Genomic DNA, 19223 nt, shown 5'->3' on the forward strand with positions numbered 1-19223 from the left:
AGGGCTAGCGGAAGTGTGAAGCGAGTGTGTTCTCTTCTTGAATCTGGGAGATTATTATTGGGAATTTTCTTCTTGTTTGGGAGTTGCACTGAATTAGGACAACAGCCTCATAATTATATTGTTAACTGGATGCTGTTTGCGTAAGTATTAGGTGTCATTTTGTGTGTGTGGAGGTGGAAGATCCTTGTCAAGGCAGAAGGTCTTGACAGGTCAAGAAATTTTTCTCCCCAAACCAAGAATTTTCCCTAGGAGTGCATATCACAGCGTTTGGCACAAGTCTCTTAAAAGGCCATATTCTGTGTCTAGTCTGTGTAAAATCTTGCTTGCATCAGTAGATGATCTCTTCCAGCCTGATGGACCTATTGAACTTAAACCTCAGTCTGTGAAGTATAGCTAAGGTCGACAAAAAGCTCCCTGCAGCAGTCACAGGGGTCCTCTTTGGGACGCGGATGGCTTTCTGATCAAGGCTGGAAATGGTTGCGAGGACTCTTGCATCCTGGGTTTGTTCAGATCTCTGTGGAGAAACAACCAAATCTATTTTGATACCTGTTGTCCAAAGTAGTGTTAATGGCTGGTCGAGTGCTGTGTGACGCAAATTTTACTGAGCTCAGTAGGAGGACGTGAACAGTGTGAGTACTTGGTCAGCATCTTCCAAAAACACACTCATATGGATGAGTGCTGATAAACAGATGTTGCAGCTCTTGAATATTAAATTCCAGCTAAATGTCACATCATGTTTTGAGATGTTAGCATAGGATCAACTGCTGTATGTGAAGTCTTAAACGTGGCTTTCAGTGCAAACCTAGTAGCTGAGCATGTGATCGCTGCTGGCTGGACATAAAGGTGTTCTGGTGCTGTTAGAAAAAAAGAGTTTAATAGCTTTATTCCTGTTTTATAATGTCCAGAAACTTACTGTTGGGATTAGTAGTAAAATTGCATTTATAAGTATTGTGATAGTTATTAGAGGAGACATTTGATTAAAATTCTGGCCAAAGTAGTTTTAGATTTCCCACACTGTGGGTTTCATAGATTCACGTGTTGTCTAGCAAAGTGAAATTTCTTTGCCACTCCTCTTAATCCCGAGAGGAAGTGCGGTATTCGGAGACATGATGCATGAAATTTTTTGCTGACTTTTCTGCCCTTTGTGTTAGTCATGCCTTTACGTTCCCCAGCCTCCCAAGTACTCTTAAAAAGCCAAAGATTTTAAAGCTAATAAAAAGAACGCTCCTTCTGTTGTGTATAGGTTCAGAAACTGGTGTGTATGCATACTGGCATCTAGGCCAGGCCCACCAAACCTCATTTAAAGTTTATGCCTGTGGATATTTAGTAATTGGCCTTCCCAGGATTGACTGTTGTGTTGGCATGAGTGCTTTGACGTTGGGTCTCACGAGCTCTGGTGTTACTGAAGTTGAGGCTGTGAATGCACGTTTGTGCTTGTCAGCAAAACTCTGAAGTCAACCTTAAAAGCTGGTACGAGTGTCTGAGTCCATCTGAATATCATTCCTTTCAAAGTAGTGCTAAGAGACAGGAAGGGCAAGAGCTGACTTTTCCACTGGGAAGCTGCCTTGGGCCAGCTTATTGTACAGAGCCATTGTTCCACATCTGTGTGAGCACAGAGCAGCGAAGGCTTTTTGCTGCTTGCAGGGTTGCTCAAGTTTGGCTGGATTTTGCAGCTTGCTGAACTTATTAGAAGGAAGACTTTTAACCGGGTTATTTTAATTTTGGTAGGGAGACAATATCTTGGTGTCAAACCTTCTCTCTCGTCCCTCAGTCAGCAGCCTTTGGTTATGTATTGCTCCTGGGTGTCCCTGCCTTCCCCCAAGAAGATGCTTGTTTGCTTTTGGACCTTCAGTGAGAGTTACACGCTACAGTGTGTCTTGTAGTACATGGCCATGTCACTGACTGCCTCTGGGCTTCAAGTGGAAGGATGCAAAAGAAACAACAGACGTGTTTACATCATGCTTAGATAAGAGCTGACCTTTGAGTTTTTCTGGCATGGTGGCATTCCAGAATCAGTGTCTGGTCAAGGACAGGTTCTGAAGCATTTGTACTGTTCTGGCCCGCCTGATCCCAGCTATATAACAGCATCTCTCTGAGGAACTGCATCTTTCCAGTTGTGTTGGTGATCTGTCAGAACTTGGTAGGTCCTTTTAAAGCACCTGCAGATCTGCTGCCCAGGAAGGTGCTGTCATTCAGGTGCATAACCAGGCCATCATGTAATGCATAAACAAGCAGGGAGGTATTTGTTACACCTTTGTTGGGAAGCCCTGCCAGCTATGGGCTTGGTTTAACAACGCACTCTTGATTCTCATGCAACTGATGGGGAAAGAAAGCGTGTGCAGGCAGGGGTGATTCCTGATGGAGCCTTAGGTTTATGTGGATCGAGGACCACCACGTTGCATTTTGTTTGCTCTCCGATTAATAACACGCAACCCTGCTTCACAGCGAAGATCCTCTTACATCGCTTCAAAGGCGTGTGCGGTGGCAGACTTCGGATCAAGGGCAGCGTTGCCTCTGCTTGGTGGTGACGAAGGCAGGTCGGAGGATCGTCTTGAACTTCTTTGGCTGGGTGTGACCGTAGGCAGCGGTGAAACCTGTGCAGCTGTGCAAGGGCCCAGATGCAGCTGTCAGCGTGGCAGGATCAGGAATTGATGTTGCTCGGAGCAGGACATACAAATTCCTCCCAGTGCTGGAGGGCAGCTGGCTGAGCTCTGGCTTACTTGGCCAAGTGATGGTTTAGCAAGTTAGCAAAGTCCTGGTGCTTCTGTGGCCCTGTACTAGTACATATAAGTAGGATACATTTCATGTGGCTTGTGCATCTTTATAGTAGTTGCTTTTCTCAGACTGGTCGGTTTCTTTGATTGTCTTACATTTGACTGTAGACTAGTTTCATCAGAATTTGCCAATTATTTTTGGCTGCTTCGTTACCTATGTCGAGCAGCAAACGTAGTCATTAGGTGGTGAGTGGTATGTGGTTTAGTCTTTACAATCCTCAACTTTGGTCTGTGTACCACAGCAAAATTTTCAAGCAAATATTTAATTGGAACTTATCTTTTAGTTCAGGTGTGTCACCTGGAGAGTCACTGTCCTGATGGGCAGTTACATTGAGCTGCTGAGAACGAACTGAAGTTCCTTGTGACTAACTTCTCACACCACCTTTTACAAGGGTCAGACAGTGCCTGCAGCGCGTTCGGCTGTGGTTGTTACAGTGCCTGTGGCCACGATGCCTAAGTACACTTCAATTATCCTCATTCACTGGTGGGAAATCCGAGCACCTTCTGCGCTTTGGTGTTGCGGTGAATCATTTCACAGCCTTGGAGCCCGTGTGTTGACTCCTCCCTGTACTGTGCCACATTGTGCTGCCTGGATTTCAGAATTGCTAGACATGGAGTAGTAATGAAGATTTCTCACTAAGAAGTGCTTTTGTCAGCACTAATTTCGAAGTCCTGCATTGGAGAGGGATGCGTGTGGCACTTGCGTCAGCGATTGTTCGAGGGGTAGGTGCAGAAATAGGATTTAGAGATTCTGATTTTTCTCCCTTGATTGTATTTTTCAAGCGAGAGCGCGATGAGGAATCCTGTATCTCAAGGGCTATTAAATAGCATTTGTCAAATCTGTGACTTCGTGGAGCTGTAATTCAGATGGCAGTTCCCACGCTGTGGGGACTCGGGAAGCTTTTCCTGCTGGTCACAAACACGTTCACTAACTGATATATGCAGGGCAATCCTAGAAATTTGCCTCTGCTCTTTGTGACTTTCTTAGTTACCAGCTTGGCTCTTTGTAGTCTTTTTCTTGTTCTTGATTTCTGGCTGTGCTTGTAGGTACTGACGACAGCACAGGGCTTAACCTTCTGTTTTTCAGGTCCTTATGAAAACTTGCATATGTCGTACCTGAATTGCTTGTAATCCGTGTGCTGCTCAGCAGCAATGTGTTGGGCAGGAGAGCTGTCCCTCAAGCATCTTTCCGTTGGGAAGACAGAAAGAGAGCAAATCCTGAACATGTTCTTGCTTTGCATTTGAAAGCAGAATAGCAGAGAGCAGTTCATTGTTCAAAAATGCTTAATCAGGTATCCAAAGTAGGACACTTTGCAAGTCCCTCTTGCTTTTAAGAAAAGAGGGCAAATGAGAACACTACTTGAGAAAGATCTTAAGAAAAAAAAAAAGTCAGTTATTTCTCCAAGAAATGTTGGTCATAGTACACCTTTTATAGATACAATGAGTCTCTAATAAGTTGCTTCTGACTTTTATTCGAGCCTTGATCCTCGTTCAGACCGTACTGGAGTACGGGAGGGAGGTTAGGTGTTCTCCATGTAGGTACTCACATTGCCAGCCACAGAACTCTGTTAAGGCAGTCTTGTTGGTCTTATCCGAGAAGGAGGTTGATGCCTTGGTTTAATAAAATTTATCTTTCCAGTTGTTACGGGGGGAGCAGAAGGGAACTGGCACTCAGTGTTGGTTCGTGTGTGCGAAGAATGAACAGCAGAGTCAGGTGCTGTGGTGCGGGCAGGTATTTGAATTTGGGGTGGGGTGTTGGATGCAGACAGAGTATCTGCCTGCATCTTTCTTGCAGATGCCGGTAGTGCTCTTGCAGGGTTCTGGGTGGTTCTGTTCAGTCTCAGATCTTCTCTGCCTGTTTTTTTGGGCCGTGGGGCTGCACTGGGCTGGTGTGTTAAAGATAATGTGGAGGGTTGGAACTGATTTGGTGTCTGGCACTACCAATAAACTATGCTTTGACTCTATAGCCCTGACCCAGTGGGGCAGCGAGTAAGAATGGGCTCTAGTTCAGATTTTTTTAGGACTTGTGGGTGACACTTTGGAGAGGGTTGCATAAATATTTACTTTGCTTTTCATTGGAAAGAGCCTGTAACAGCATCTGAAGCAGCAGAAGAAAATGTTTGCGAAGTTTGTGAATGTGAATTGGCATTAAAAACCTAGTGTGGTAACTTGTCTGCTTTCCTACAATCTCATGTGAAATTGAAGTTAGTGTTTGAGCAAGGGAAAGGGGCCCCATTCAGAGCTGATCTCTAATATTGAAGTCTAATATACCGGTGTGGGGGATGGGAAAAAGACTTCTGTGTTGCGTTACAGCAGCATCTGTAAGCAGCCGCAATTCAGAGCTGTGTTTTTATTCTTGTTAATGCTGGCACAAGACAAAAAATTACTACATGCTAAGATTCAAACTGAAGCAGTGGCAAGCATGGACATCCTTGAAGAGTTTGTGAAGGTGTACTTCACAGGCAGGTGATTCTTCCTGGAAGATTTTGATTGTCATTATGCAGTAACATGGGCTCCCCCCCCCCCCCCCCCCCCCCCCCCCCCCCCCCCCTCCTTTGTTCTCCCTTCCAGCAGATACGTTCTGGTTCTGGTTGCCCTAGCTCGGCAGCAGCACTGCGCTAGACTTCCAGCTGGGGGAAAATGTTTTCCTTGCTAAACTGGCACTACCCCAGTAGATTTTTCCATGGAGCATGTTTTGGGCACACCCTGGATATGGTGCGTTTTGCAAGTGTCTCGTTCCAAAGGCTTGGAGAGCTGGCTGGCTTTGCTGGGCCATCCTCTGATAAAACGCTTGAGGTAGAAGAGGACTTGAAAAATTGACTTAGGTTTTACTTGCTGGATTTCTGAATGAAAGGAAGGACTTAGGGATATAAATAGGTGAAGGCTTGTGTATTGACTAGTGATTCAGCTGGGAGGTGGAAAGAGAAACTCAGATTGCAGTTGTGTCTGTTGTAGCTGCCCTTCACATCTCTGGAGCCAGATGGGAACTGGGGATGGTTCAGATCTCCACTGTGCTTGGAGGAGTCTCTTAACATCCTCTGGTTGTGGCTCTCTGCGTTTGAAAGACTTGCCGATGTGCTCCTTGTCAATGCAATGAAATTATTTCTTAAGTAACATCCAGCTCTTTTTTTTTATTTTTCCTTCTTCCCCCTTCTGACCTTCTCTGTGATAAGGTTACTTTCTGGAATGCCTGCTCCAGCTTTGACCTCAGCACTGAACGAGCTATTTATGGGAAGGGTACCTGGCACGGGCACGCCGAGTTAAGGATTTGTTAACGCTGCCTGGGATTTCCCTGTAGAACATTCTTTTTTATTAAATTGCATCCCGTCAGCAGTGTGGGGGTTGATACTTTGGTGAAGGAGGATATTTAAAAGGGGACAGTCAAGAGACTTGCCCTGTTGAGACCTTAAATTCACTGATTTTGTTATGAGGATGGGGTGTCTCAAAAATTTTGCTGCAGATTGGTCACGTTGGAGGTGGCTTTCTTATTGCCTGCTCCCCCCCCAAAACCAGCCTTCAACTTTTTGCCCAAACACACTTGTTCCAGCACTTGTCCGTGGCTGGTTGTTGTGCCCAAACAGGGAGGTCAACAGAGTGATGTATTTAAAGCTCTTCTGTTAGTTGTGAGCTGTCAGGTTAGTGAAGGTGAGCAACTTGGCAGATGGCTGTTTTCTCCCTGGTGCTCATGTGCAACCATGATGTCTTAACTGCAAAACGAGATGTTCCCTGTGATAGTGGTGGCAGAGTTCGGCTGGCACATCTCGTGACGCTTCTGCTTCTGAAGCAGATTAATTTGTGTTGTCTTATGAATGAGCATAAGCATGCTCTTTCCAGAAGTGCTCAATTCTTGAAGACACTTAGCCCATTTTGAAGAGTTATAGCTCCCTTTATCCACGAAATGTGTGTGTCCTTACTCTGTAAAAATACGTAATTTGAGTTGTCTCTCACTTACATAGTGGAACAGTCGGGGGGCTGGGAGAAAGGGGCAGTTTTGCCACAGATCTCTCTGCAGTTTCAGGTGTCTCCTTGCAGCACCATACAGCACTGAGTTTGTCAGATAGTTTTGAGTGCCATTTCACTTCTTAAAAGGCGCCTCCCAGCAGGGTGGATTTGTGAAATGTGACTTCATTTGGCTGCTTGCTTAATAAAATATTCAGTAACTTAAAGCAGCACAGGAAAAAAAACCTAAAACCCCCACCCCCCACTGTAACAGTAACTTTTTTTTATTAGGCTGAAAACATTTGGTCACCTGATTATCGAAAGAGGGAAATAAGGAGGATCAGGCTACTCCTTATGGAGCAGAGCTTTAGCCTTTTGTATTTGTGACATTTTAGCAGTTTCCATAGTAACATATAACGATGTTGTAAGAAATGTTGCTGGGATTTTATTTGTAGAAGGGAGGACTTTAAAATATTAATGGAAGGCAATGTGAATTGGAGGGAAGTCTAATTGTATTTTCTGTTCGGAGCAGAATTGATGCTAAGTAGGGGAAAGTGATTTGATGTGTTGTCCAGAGTCAGCCACCGTTGGTAGATTGAACTTGTCTTGGCCAGCAAACAGGAAACAAGAGAACTTCAGTCATCTTGGGAATGTTTGTCACAAGGTCTTTCCTCTCTGATACTACAGGTAAAGCTTTGCGAATACTATGATGTTACTCACTCTCCAGGTCCAGGTCAAAAATATCTCAGTTTATCCAGCCTGTGTGCTGGGCTCATCATCACCTTCCATGATACTCAGTTAAATGTTTGGAGCTGTTACCCTGTTTGCATTGGGGGGGTCTCTGTGAGCTTAGTTGAGTTAAAAATTGGATGTCTCCATTTAGAGGCCTTTGTAGCAGAGAAGCTCATACGGCTTTACAGACAATCTGCATTTAGTGAATTCCCTGGCGGCTCCTACTTTATGACCAGTATTGAGCTTTCGCTGTTTCGGGGCTGGTGATGTTACATTGCATTATCAAATTCCATCAGCTCTTGAGTAAGAAGCAAAGGGGTTTTATGTAGATGCAATAGACAGACATCACAGAAAAGCGGCTTCTTGGAGAAAAAGTGTTCAGAGAAGGATGTTTGTGTGCACGGATTTGAGTGGGTGTAAGTTTGAGCTGTGTGTCAGTAGCCGTGTACCTAGCCCCGTATTTCCACCCAGTTAGGTGAGCAGAAGCAGTGGAGGTCAGTGAAAGGCACTGCAGTTTAGATGACTTTGCAATTAAATCACTTGTAGGAACCTGGCAAGAAATTCCTACTTTCCAGATTAGCTTAAAATCGGTGCATGAACATCTCACTTCCATGTATCTCATCTGTGGTTTTCTGTTATTGAGTTAGGTATTTAATCTTTGTATTATTGAGTTAGGTATTAAGTCTTCTGAGCTTTTGGCCTTGCCCCACTGGCTTGTGAGTAGGAAGCTGCTGCAAGCCGGTCCCTGTGCTGGTCGGTGCCCTCGGGATACAGCTGATGGACTGGCCGGAGGCTACGAACGTTCCTGGCCAGACTGCACAGCCGCTTTCTGATTTTTCTCTGCCATAATTGCAGAGCTTGGGCGTAGTGACAACTGGTCCTGCCCTGCCCTTGTCTTCTGTCTGCATCAGAAGCTGACTAGTAGTTCACATGTTTCTTGTGCCCGTGGAACTTTGGAGAGGACACCTTTTAATGCAGCAGCGTGCCATCCTGGTTGGGTCCTGGGTCTCTGGCTGTTGCAGACGTCGCTGCTCCTTCTGCGTGTGCTCGGTGCTTGCAGACAGGGAGTGATGAGCGGTTTCACTCCCAGGGGCTGTATGTGCCTGTGGGAGTTGCTTCTCCTGGCTGTTATGCCAAGTAAAGGTACGTTGTGTTGCAGGGAGGCGACACCAAATCATAAACAAACCCAGTGCTTTGCATACTGGTGGGGTTTTTTGACTCGCTTCTGCATTCGGGGTGGCAAAAGCACTGTGTTGTGCTGTCACCCACGGTGAGTGGCCTTCAAAGTGCTGGAGGAGGAGGTGAATGTGTTCAGAGGTGGCTGCGGTGGCCGCTGGTGGCCGGTGCGTGCCGTGTGTACCTTCCCCACACCCTCAGAAGAAGGTATGGCGCAGCAGCTCTGCGGCTGGGCACGATGCTCGGTGCTCACCTGCCGTCTCTCTGCTGCCGTTACTTCAGGTCCTGTCCTGTCCTGGGTGCTGTGGGTATCGGCACGCAGAGCAGAGCAAGAGACAGGAGGCTTTGAAGGTGCTTTGGTGCTCGGGGTCTTGGCTCTGCACAGCTTTGGCAGCTTCTGACAAAATTTAACTCCTGCGGTCCCAATTCCCAATCTGGGTGGTTTGTGAAGAGGTAACGGGCTCTCCATGTTCCTTGTGGCTTTTTTTCTCTGCTGGAGGCTCACATCCCAGTGGCGAAGGGGAAGATACTTCTGTTTAGCAGCCAGTTACTATTCCTAGACTGGGACAGTGGCGTGAATAAAAGTTGCAGCAGCTAAATCTGCCTATTTTTGTGTGAATTGGAGCCCTTCTCCATGTGACTTCTGCTATTCCAGTGCTGGCTATTTCAAAAAAATGAGACAATTAGCCTTCTGTGGATCTGCATTTTGAATGCAGAACACTTGCAGGGCTCTTGCTCCATGTATGCAACATTTTGTGGTGTTGGCTTTTTACTGTCTCAGACTGAAACAAGACAATTATTCTCTCTGCTCCTGTGTTGTAGGTAGCTCTCCTGCCATTTGCAGGCATTTCTGAAAATCAAAGGCAAGATGCTGTTTATACTGAGACAGCAGAAAGTAATTTGAGGAAGTAACCACGTTAGGAAATCTTTCAAGGCATTAACCACTTTTCCTATGTCAAGGCGGATTAAATTGAAAAATACTTGAAAATTAATCTGTATCATTGTAATGTACATGCCCAAGTGTCATCTAATGACTTCTCCAAGGTTCATTGCTCACAGATTGGCCAAAGTCTTACCATTTTAAATAAAATAAATCTGTTTGAGTAGTAGCCAGCCACTTAAAGAAAATTCTTCAGTGTGATGATTCATATTGTGCCTAAAGACAGCTTTCCAGACTCAGCCCTTGCTCACTCCCCACTGCTGTCCCCCTGCCTCTGGAAATGGGCAAGAAGCCCAAACCAACTTAACTCGTAAGTTATTTAAACCTATTTTTAATAAGTGATACTTCTAGAAGAAAATCTTACCTGAAGGCTTTGATTGACGTTGTCTTGTGTATTAGATCTTAAACTGGCTTATGAGATGTGTAACTGCTGGGTTTGGTGGGGGTTTTTTAGCAGCTTTTTCATGAACATGAGCTGTTGTTTGAATTCTTACAGAACAGGCTGAAATTACATGTGTCTCCAGTTACAGCGGCTCTGTGCTGGTTCACTCTTTTGTGTGAATCTTTGACTTGTCAAATGTGCCCTAGTGCCCCTCCTCTCACTCCTGCATTCGCGTCCTCCTCTTGTGTTAATGTCCAGGTCTTTTTAATATAAGGAGTTCTGGTTATTTTTGCAGCTAGTTCTCCTGTGCGCTGGTTGTTGAGGTAGTATTTATTTTCAAGATAGTATCCTCTGTAGAGAGAAAGCTTTTGTAACCCATCCTAGTTGTCATGGCACAGATCTGCCTTTTTTTCCCCTGTTTGCTTGCTGTTACCAGGCGTGCTTTGGCTGTGTTAAACTCATGAAACCAAATGCCTCTTCAGGCTGGGTACAGGTAAGCCCTAAGCAGATTAGTCACTCTGCAAATTGAGTTGCTTATTTTACCTGTTTTTTCATGTGCTTGAGCAAGTGAATTTGTGCACTAGGACAAGGCACTCTTCTGTGATAAATTAAAGGAAGAGTGACTTGCTTAAGCCTGGTGACCTTACGGAGAACTAGCGAAAAATTATTCGTTGTGTTTACTTGAATTCTGTATGCATGTAATTTTTTCCCCTGTGTGTATATAGATTAATTTCCCATTTGCTCTTTCTGTTGCCCCAGTGGGCAGTAGTTCCATGTTTGCTATCTCCTCTGCATCTAATTTCTCCTCATCATCTGATTTCTGCAGCAGAGCTCCTTCTGAACAGAGTTTGCCCACAGCTTGGGTCAGTGGTTGGGGTGCACAGGAACCCCAGTTGTCTTGCACACACTTTCCACTTCAGTCCTTCCTTTTTCCATCCTTCCCTCAACTTAAAAACCCTAGTGCTTAGTGATGCAACTCCGAGAGAGGGTAGAATGCATAGAAAACTCTCCGGTTTTTTTCCCTTCGTTGTTGTCACATCTGAAGGCTTTGGTCGTAAATTCCCAGCAGCTTTTAGTTGTGATGCTTGGAGCAAGCAATGGCTTCAAGACTGGAGTGTGGGGGAGGTAACCTCTGCAGTCCCTTGTAGCAGTAACGAAGTGGTCCCCGCTAATGAGAGTCTACTGCTGTAGCCGAGTGTTACTTGGTGACTCTGGCATAGAAATCCTCGCTTTATTGTTTTGCTCTGATGTTGCGGCATTCCTCAAAATAGCTTTCATCTAGTTCTTGTTTGCTTGATAACAACCATCTGCATCCAGAGCACTTGGCTACTTTAAATGTTTGCCTTACATAATTGAAACACACACACATACCCTCACCCCCTGCTTTGTTTTGGAGCTTTCTAGTAGGATCCTTCCCCCCGCCGCCCCCCCCCCCCCCCCCCGATGTAGGTGTTTTTATTTCTCAACTAGTCAAACTGGTACATAAAGTGATCTTCCTGTTCTGGGCCTTGTCCTAGTAGTTTTACTAGAAAAATACTTGTTTTCACTTTAATTTATTAGGCCTGGGAGAAAACTGTAGTCTTCCTTCCAGACTGAGAGACTGAAAATTTTCAAGAGTATGTATCTGATGAAGCCTTTTCTCCCTTTTTTTTTTCTTTTTTTTTTTTCTTTCCCATTTCCATACCCCCACCCAGTCCTATAGAGATTGACTGGACTTTTAAAGTGAGTTGAGTGCTTTTTGCCCAGCAACTGGGGATTTTGTTCAGATGAGAAATACAGGGATGTGTGTGTGCCTGTCCTTGCTGCCCTTGAGAATTGCTGACCTGGTACAAATGGGAGTATTAGTTGGAGTAGTGGAGCTCTCCTGCGTTTCATTTAATTTCTGAGGGTAACTTGTCCAAAAGCATCTTGCTTTATTTGTTTAGCTGATGCTTGGTGAGATAAAGGAGGTTCTGAGAATTTGTGATTATCTACTTAGCTGTGGCTTATGCTGTTGTCTCTTACAATGCAGTGGAGCAAATAGGTAGCACCCCCTCCTCCTCCTCCTCCTCTCTACCACAAAGAACAGCAGCTGCCTGACTTCCTCAAGGATTAATCAACTCCATCGTACCTCTGATCAGTTTTTGCCAGACATTAGGGCAAGAGAGCTGAACAGAAATGTGTCATCTCTTGCTTTATGGAAGTGTCTTGGAGGAAGTAAGAAACCATGCAAAAATCCCACCTAGATCCACCCCTTTTTTAACCCTTGTAGTTGCTTGTTAGCTTAGTGCTGGCTGGTATCACTTTTAAAGTCCTGGCATTTATCGCAAGAGACTGTACAATAATTCCAGAAGGACATTTTCCTTTTGTGCCCGTGTCTGTCTGGTTTTTTGGGGTTCCCCCCCCCTCTTCTCCCCCTGCTTAAAACATCCCGTCCTCTCTAGTACTTGTGAACTTGCTCGCCCTTTGAGCTAGATAGTACTGAAGAACAATGGCTGCGTTACGGTTTGGGTTCTTACCACAGCTAGTTCCAGCTATGCTAATGAAAACATTTTGTCATATATCTTCCCCAGACCTAGAGGGTTCCCAGCTTTGGAAGTGAAAATGCGTAATAGTTTGGCTGCTCAGCCTGCTTGGCCCTTTGGACCCTTTGAGGCTATGTAGTAATCGACTTGCAGCGATGGCTCTTTGTTTCTGATACAATTACTTTTGTGTTGGCTTTTGTTGTGAAATGCTTGGCTTCAAAGTTTTTGAATGCATTTGGAAATGTACCATGTGTTTTACACTTTCTTCTGACATGTGCAAATAACGTTGACATGAGTCAGAAGAAGAGTGTTGTCCTAAAGTGGCAAAGTCTCAGGTTCAGCCGAGTGTAATTCACTACGATGGTGAACGATCCTGTGCATGGTGTGATCATGCATTGGACCTTGGGTTGTTAAATCGGCTGGCAACCTGACAACATTCTTTGCAGCAGATTTTAGAAATCAATAGATCGAGAATCTGTATTCTCTACTTTGGGTTTTGTGAACCTTTTTAAATTTTATCAAGCATTAAGGTCTGGAAGATGACGTACTACTGCAAACTATTTTCATTTGGTGCCTTTGCTCATGAATTGCTTGACTGAAAGTTGCCACAGCTCTTTTTGGCTTTTGTCCTGGCTTCTAGGCATGTGAACATGACATGCTCTGCTTTTGCTTGTAAATAATAAGAAAGCATATCTAGTATTTACTTCTGTAGAAAAGCATAATTCCTGGGAAGTAGTGCTCCATCCACTCCCCCTCTTGTCTCCCCCAAAGAATAAGAAAAGCCTCCTGAGGTAAACACATCTTTGATTAAAAAAAAAATATATCCTGATGTGATTGATCTCATGATTTTTTGAGGAGCTGAGGAGGGCTGGGGTAATGATGGAAGCTCTGCCTCTTGTATGAGATGTTTCAATGCTGCCAATCAAAACATCTTCTAAAAATATCCCATCTTCTAGAAGAATCTATTCTTGCAAATCGGAGCCTGATATTAAATAACATACTGTTGATTGCAAAAGGTCCAAATTAAAGAAACAGACCAATGTTCATCTCTTCTGCCTTTCCAGCTCTTTATTAAATTGCTGGATATTTGTTGCAGGCTTCACACAGGATGCAAATAAAATTAGTCGGAGCATGAGATCCTTCCAAAAATGTGGTACTTGAACTGCAGGGGAGTGTGCTCAGAAGGTGGGAGCTGGCTTGCTTTTCTCTACAGATACTTTTTTTTTTTTTCCCCTCCCCCTGTTGCATGCCTGGTGTCTTGGCATAAAGTAAACATTATCTAGTCCTTTTGAAAAGTCCTGAAGTAGAGAGTGTGTCTTGGCTGAACCTGACTGAAAGGGCTGGCAAAAATCTATCCAAGAAAAATAAATTTCTGGTGTAGCAGCCAACAGCATGTGCAACATGAACCATTTTCGTAGGGATGCGTTTTGATTTGGCTCTGGGAAAAACTGGTGAAATGGGAGGGTAATGGCCCTTTTTCTCACTGACACAGTTAAGATATAACCATCTCTTTTAGGCTGAAATAATTGAATTCTTGGGTGTTTCCTCACCAGTTCTTGTTCCTGTGGCACCTCTTTCTACCTCATACCCTGTATACTCTAATCTTCTGTAGATCCTACAGAGGAGCATCTCCCTTGCTTCCTGCTGTGTAGACTGCAGAGGTGGGCATCTGCCGAGCCGGGCACGAGGGACTGCATCATCGGCTGAAGCTCCGGCAGGGAAATGAATCTTATGCAGATGTTGGTGTTGGATTCCTGAGGCTGCAATAACTTGATGGGGTTATTAGTTTGCAGAGGTACAGTTCATCGGGTTGTGTTTATTTAGGGAGGGAGAAGAGCCAAAAAACATGCCTGCGGTGACAAGGGGACACTTCCCGTGGGCTGTTGTCTGTCCCCTCCCCAGGTGGTGTGTTGCTGGGGCCATCTATTCCAGTTTGTCTGTGGTTGCCTCTTCTCCCTGTCCAGCCCCTTGCTCCCGGTGTGGTGGTTCAAGAACTGCCCTGTTTGCATTAACAACAGGGAGGAGACACGTAGGAGTGGCAAACCTGCCACGTCTGCTGGATACAAACCTGCATTGTCCTTGACAAGGAAAGAGCCTTCCAGTAATTCACCTTGCCAGCAAGGAGGAGGATTATTTTTTTATATTTATTTTTTTTTTAAAGAACAGCTGAGTTCTTTGATACCAGTGCAGTGTTTAGTGACACCAAAGGAGAATATACTTCTGTGGATAGGAAATGCTGCTTAATTGTTCAATACAGCAGTTTATTCTTTCAGTCTATGGAATTTCAGTCTATGTGAAAACCAGAAATGTGGCTGTGAACTCATTATTTTGATTCCTTGCTTGCTGCCTCAACATAGTAGAAAGCGTCTTACACAGAATGAAATGCTGAATCTTTCAGTTATCTAAATGAGGTTAAATTAATACTGCATTCTGCGTAGCTTTTTTATAAAGTATCAGAAGTGTTCTGCTTTTTGCAGGTTTGTGTTAATCACTGGCAGCGTAATGAGTTGAAGTACCGTGGCCACGTAAAGTTGTGTAAACAGGCCAAAAGAAAGCTGGGATGCACTGCAGGGTAATTCAGGTAGTGGTGGGGTCAGAAACAGGCTGTGGAAACCCTGAGTCACAGGAATAAATGTAATTGCCAGTACGTTTACCAAACAGTAGCTGAATCCAACTGTTCTGAAGTAAAAGTGGTTTTGTTTTCTCTTTCATGTGCTGAGGTACAATCAGTCTTTTTTAGCTGTTTGGGTTTTTTAACCTATAGGGAATTATGAATGACTTGTATGAATTTATAGTGAGTTGTGAAAGCCTTGAAAGATGTCTGAGCGTTTTGGAGTGCATGTGTGTGTACACGCAGTGCGCGCGTGGTATACAGTGGACTTTTTCTAAAGAAGTCTCTGTGTTTGCTTACATCCCAGCAGTTTGCTTCTGAGGCCCTTGCTCTGATCTCCTTAGTTACAGATGGGGTTAAGTTCATTGGCTATGAAGCAGAAATCTGAAGTCTGAAAGTGGTCAAAATACAATTTTATTAAAGCAGGTTTTAGGAAGAGCAGGGAGGGAGGTACAGGTTAATAGCTAAAAACAAGCACGTTTTGAGAGCTTGCATATGAAATTTTGATGTGCGTGACAAGTTGCTCATAGTACAGCCAAGTCACCAACAATGCCACCTGCTTTATTTCTTCACACCCCAAACTCAGTGTTGCTCTTTCTCTGCATGTCTGTCTCATTGCACAGAGGGAGTTGGGCTGGACTGCGGAACGCTGTTCTGTAGCCGCTTCTGTGTGCTTAAAAAGAAAGTGTAAAACCTAAGTAGGAGGATCTGCTCGTTGTGGTAGGTTTCACTTATGTTGGTTAGAGGTGCTTTTAAATTTTGAAACATGAGGTTTAACACCTGTCCTAAAACTTGCTGTAACTTCATGTGGATAACGGTATGCAATATACTGAACATGGCAAAACTCTTTGTTTGTTTGGTAGCCTGCTGAAGGAGAGTTCGGTAGTCTTTGTTTTGGGTGTTCCTTATTTCTAACTTCTAATTCTCAGAAATGCATTGAGGTTTCTCTTAATTGTCACCTCACCATCACTGGTAAGCGCTGCTGTCGGAACTAGCATGGTGTGAAGCAGCACAGCCCTCCTGCGGCTTCTGCTGCCTTGGCGTCTCAGCCAAGCACCTCTCCTCTTGCTGTTGGAAGCTGCAGGTAGACCTGTTAACCTGCCGCATCCCTGAAGAAAAATAGAACCGAGTTTGCCCCAGACTTGCTTGGCCAGTGGAGCCGCTGGTGCTGCGTGGATTTGTTTAATGTTCTGCACACAGGCCTGAAGATGATTGCCTTTGGGAGATTCTGAGGACTTTGCAATCTCTGCATGATGTTGCTGATGGAGCAGTATTGTGTGCAGCCCCGAAGACCTGTTCACAGCTGCATACGTGTGGGTTTTACCATGGATGTATTGTCATGTGAACCAGCTCTGCGGTCAGTGTATGTGGTGGTAGGGGCTATTTGGTTGTTGGTCCTATTTCAGAAAGCTGAAGGTGGGATAGATTAAGGCTTTTTGTTACTCTCTTGGACTTGTCCTGTCAGTTCTGGCAGCATTTGAATAATTTAACCTTGTTGCTCCAAACGTCAGTTTGTTGCCTTGCTTTTGGGGACAAGCTTCTGCAGCAGGTAGTAGAGCATTCAGCCTGGCTTCTGCACTGCTAGCATTTTATCTTAGTTTTAGAACATGCTATGGCAAAAGCACAGAGCAGTTACATAAGTAGGTTTTGGAGATCAGACTTGTCAATAAGAAGAAAACGGCCTGTAAGTTTTGCTTAGTAAGCTTGCAGGTGGAGTTAAGGAGGTGCAAATAAATTTGCTCTTAATAAACTAAACTGAGTGCATTTACAAGTTTTATCTAGGACTATGTTTATAAGACAGACTAGACTTTTGTCAGCCTTTTTGTGTATCAAAGGATATTAATCATGAGGTTTTGGCTGCCTTATGAAGGTCAAAGTCTGGATTGCCATGTATCAGCAGTCTGGACTGGTGACTGCGAGGAGGAAAGTTTTTCTCAGAATCAGTAACTGCTGCTTTTTAGTTCCTGTGGGCCTTACTCCCTCCCTGCCCCCCTTTTTTCTCCCTCCAGACTGGAGACTATGAAGGTATAGGGTATTGCATTCTTAAGTAGAAGAGGATGTATTGTTTATACATCTACTGTGTCTCAAGTTGCTGTCATAATGAGCATGCCTTTTGCCCGAGCTCCTCAAGGATGAGGCTTTTGCAGTGTGCTAGCTGGAATAGTTGGCATAGTTTACTTGCAGAGATTTCTTTCTGAAGCAGAGTAAGTACAGATAATTCTTGACCGAAGCCCGAGTGTGCTTTGCGGCCTTTCGTTTTTTTCCTTAGAGAAATAAGGGGAAATGCTGCTCTGGGAGATGAACTTCACCTGCGAAGTGTGGCTAAGCATCCTCTTATAACTCTTCCCTGGTGAACATGAAGCATCTATGCTGTCTGTATAACTATTTACATCAAGTTGAGAAAGAGGGGACAACTTGGGATGGGAAAGAAGTCAGCATGGTGGCATCTGGAGCCTCGATGGCAGGGTTGTCCTCTTCCCTTGGCCTTGTGAAACTCTGAGGTTTGTTGGGCCACTGTGGCTGCCTCTGCTGTACTCAGTGTAAGCTTTTCTAGTCTTAACAGGTGTCTCCCTGAAAATATGTGCCAGTATTTTCTGTCTGCTGCTGAAGAACAGTATTCCTTTGTTGTGTTAGGAGAGAGTAGGGAAGCCAGCCAAGTTCAGTGCTGCTTCACGGCAGAACATATCTCATTGCTTTGAAGTTGTATACCTTTTAAAATAAGATCACCTAGACCGTAGCTCTGAAATTCTTTATTGCAGTCACTGAAATATGGCCCAGTTAGTAACACATTGTTCTACTAAAATTCTGTCCATTTTTTAAAATCCTTTTTCTGCTACTGCTCTGATGTTCGGGAGAGAGCTAGTTCTTTTGCATCCTTTTGGGAGACACGTAACAAACCCCAAAATTATGTAGTCAGTCCTCTTCTTGGTCTCAGATGCCATCTCTGCTAAATACCTGTGCTCTAACTTTAGGCAAAAAGACACTTAAAGACTGGACATCTCTGGTTCCTAGGGAGCAGAGCAAAGACCTTGACGCGGAGAAATGTTGCCTGTCAAAATTGGAGTTAATAAAACCACTGGTGGTGTTTTCTGGAGGGCATTCAGCTGAAGTTGGTGATTTGCCTGGGAGTCTCTGAATGTGGGTGCAGCTGGTAGGTGAGAGAGACCAGGGTGGTTCTGCATGTGGGAGTTTGTGGGAGGAGAGCGGCAGTGGCCGTCGAGTGGTTTTGGAGTTTTTTATTACACGTCCTGGAAGACACAATTCTTGGAAGATGTAACAAAACGTTGTCTCCCTTTATACTGGTTGAGTTTCCACTTGGGTTTGCATCTGTGTATCCTCTCAATCTCTCTTTTTCTAGAAGGAGGAGCTTATGGTGGAGTTGGGAAGTCCATGGTGTGTCAGGCTGCTGGAGTTCAACAGCGATGAATTTAATTTAACAAATTCCTCGAGACCCAAACCTCCAGCACAGATTAAGCTCCGTTCACTCCAAGCTGTGGTTGTCCTCTGCATTTGACTCTGGTGTAACATTCCTCCCACTGAAGGACAGGGAATGGCTCCTTGGGGAAAGGTATCAAAGGCTCACGATGCTTGATCCGATCACCCTTCTGGTGGTAGCCCCCCCTGCAGCAGAGTACGTGGGGTTCCCTTTGTTTGCACCCTCAGGTTTGTGTTGTTGCTGGCCACACTCTCAGGCTGCTTGGTCACTGAAACAACTTGGGTGCATTTATGCAATTCTTGTCAGGTTTTAGCTTGTTTTTTAACTGTCGTTCCTTGTGCTGTAGCAATAGCTTTCTCGCGTGCTGCAGAACTGCGCAGCTGAATGTACCAAAAGACACTTCTTTGAGCCTGTGTTGGAAATAAAAGCCTTTGGAAGAGGGGGGGGGGGGGGGGGGGGGGGGGCGCTTAATACACTGTTTGATCAGATGTTGGCTTCCTTCCCAACCTCGGGGCTGGGACCCTTTGGAGCCCTATTGCATAAGAACAACAGAGCAGAGAAGATTTAAACCAGCAGTGAGCCCCGTCCCGGTGCTGCTCTGATCCCGTGGTGGTCGCGCTGTGCGGCGAACTTCAAATAGCTGATGCTCGTTTCTGAGAATGTCATGAACTCTGTGGTTTGGGTTCTTTTAGCAAAACCTCTTGAGTGAGTCTTAAATCATGTGTATAT

At 44.7% G+C, this 19223-nt stretch overlaps 1 protein-coding gene across 7 annotated transcripts in view; it reads left to right on the forward strand.

Annotated features, from left to right (window-relative positions):
* The window catches only part of KANSL1 (KAT8 regulatory NSL complex subunit 1), a 100925-nt gene that overhangs the window by 20748 nt on the left and 60954 nt on the right, over window positions 1-19223 (forward strand). The window lies entirely within an intron of this gene.

Source organism: Falco peregrinus, chromosome 18, assembly GCF_023634155.1.
Source record: "Falco peregrinus isolate bFalPer1 chromosome 18, bFalPer1.pri, whole genome shotgun sequence".
Taxonomy (NCBI): domain Eukaryota; kingdom Metazoa; phylum Chordata; class Aves; order Falconiformes; family Falconidae; genus Falco; species Falco peregrinus.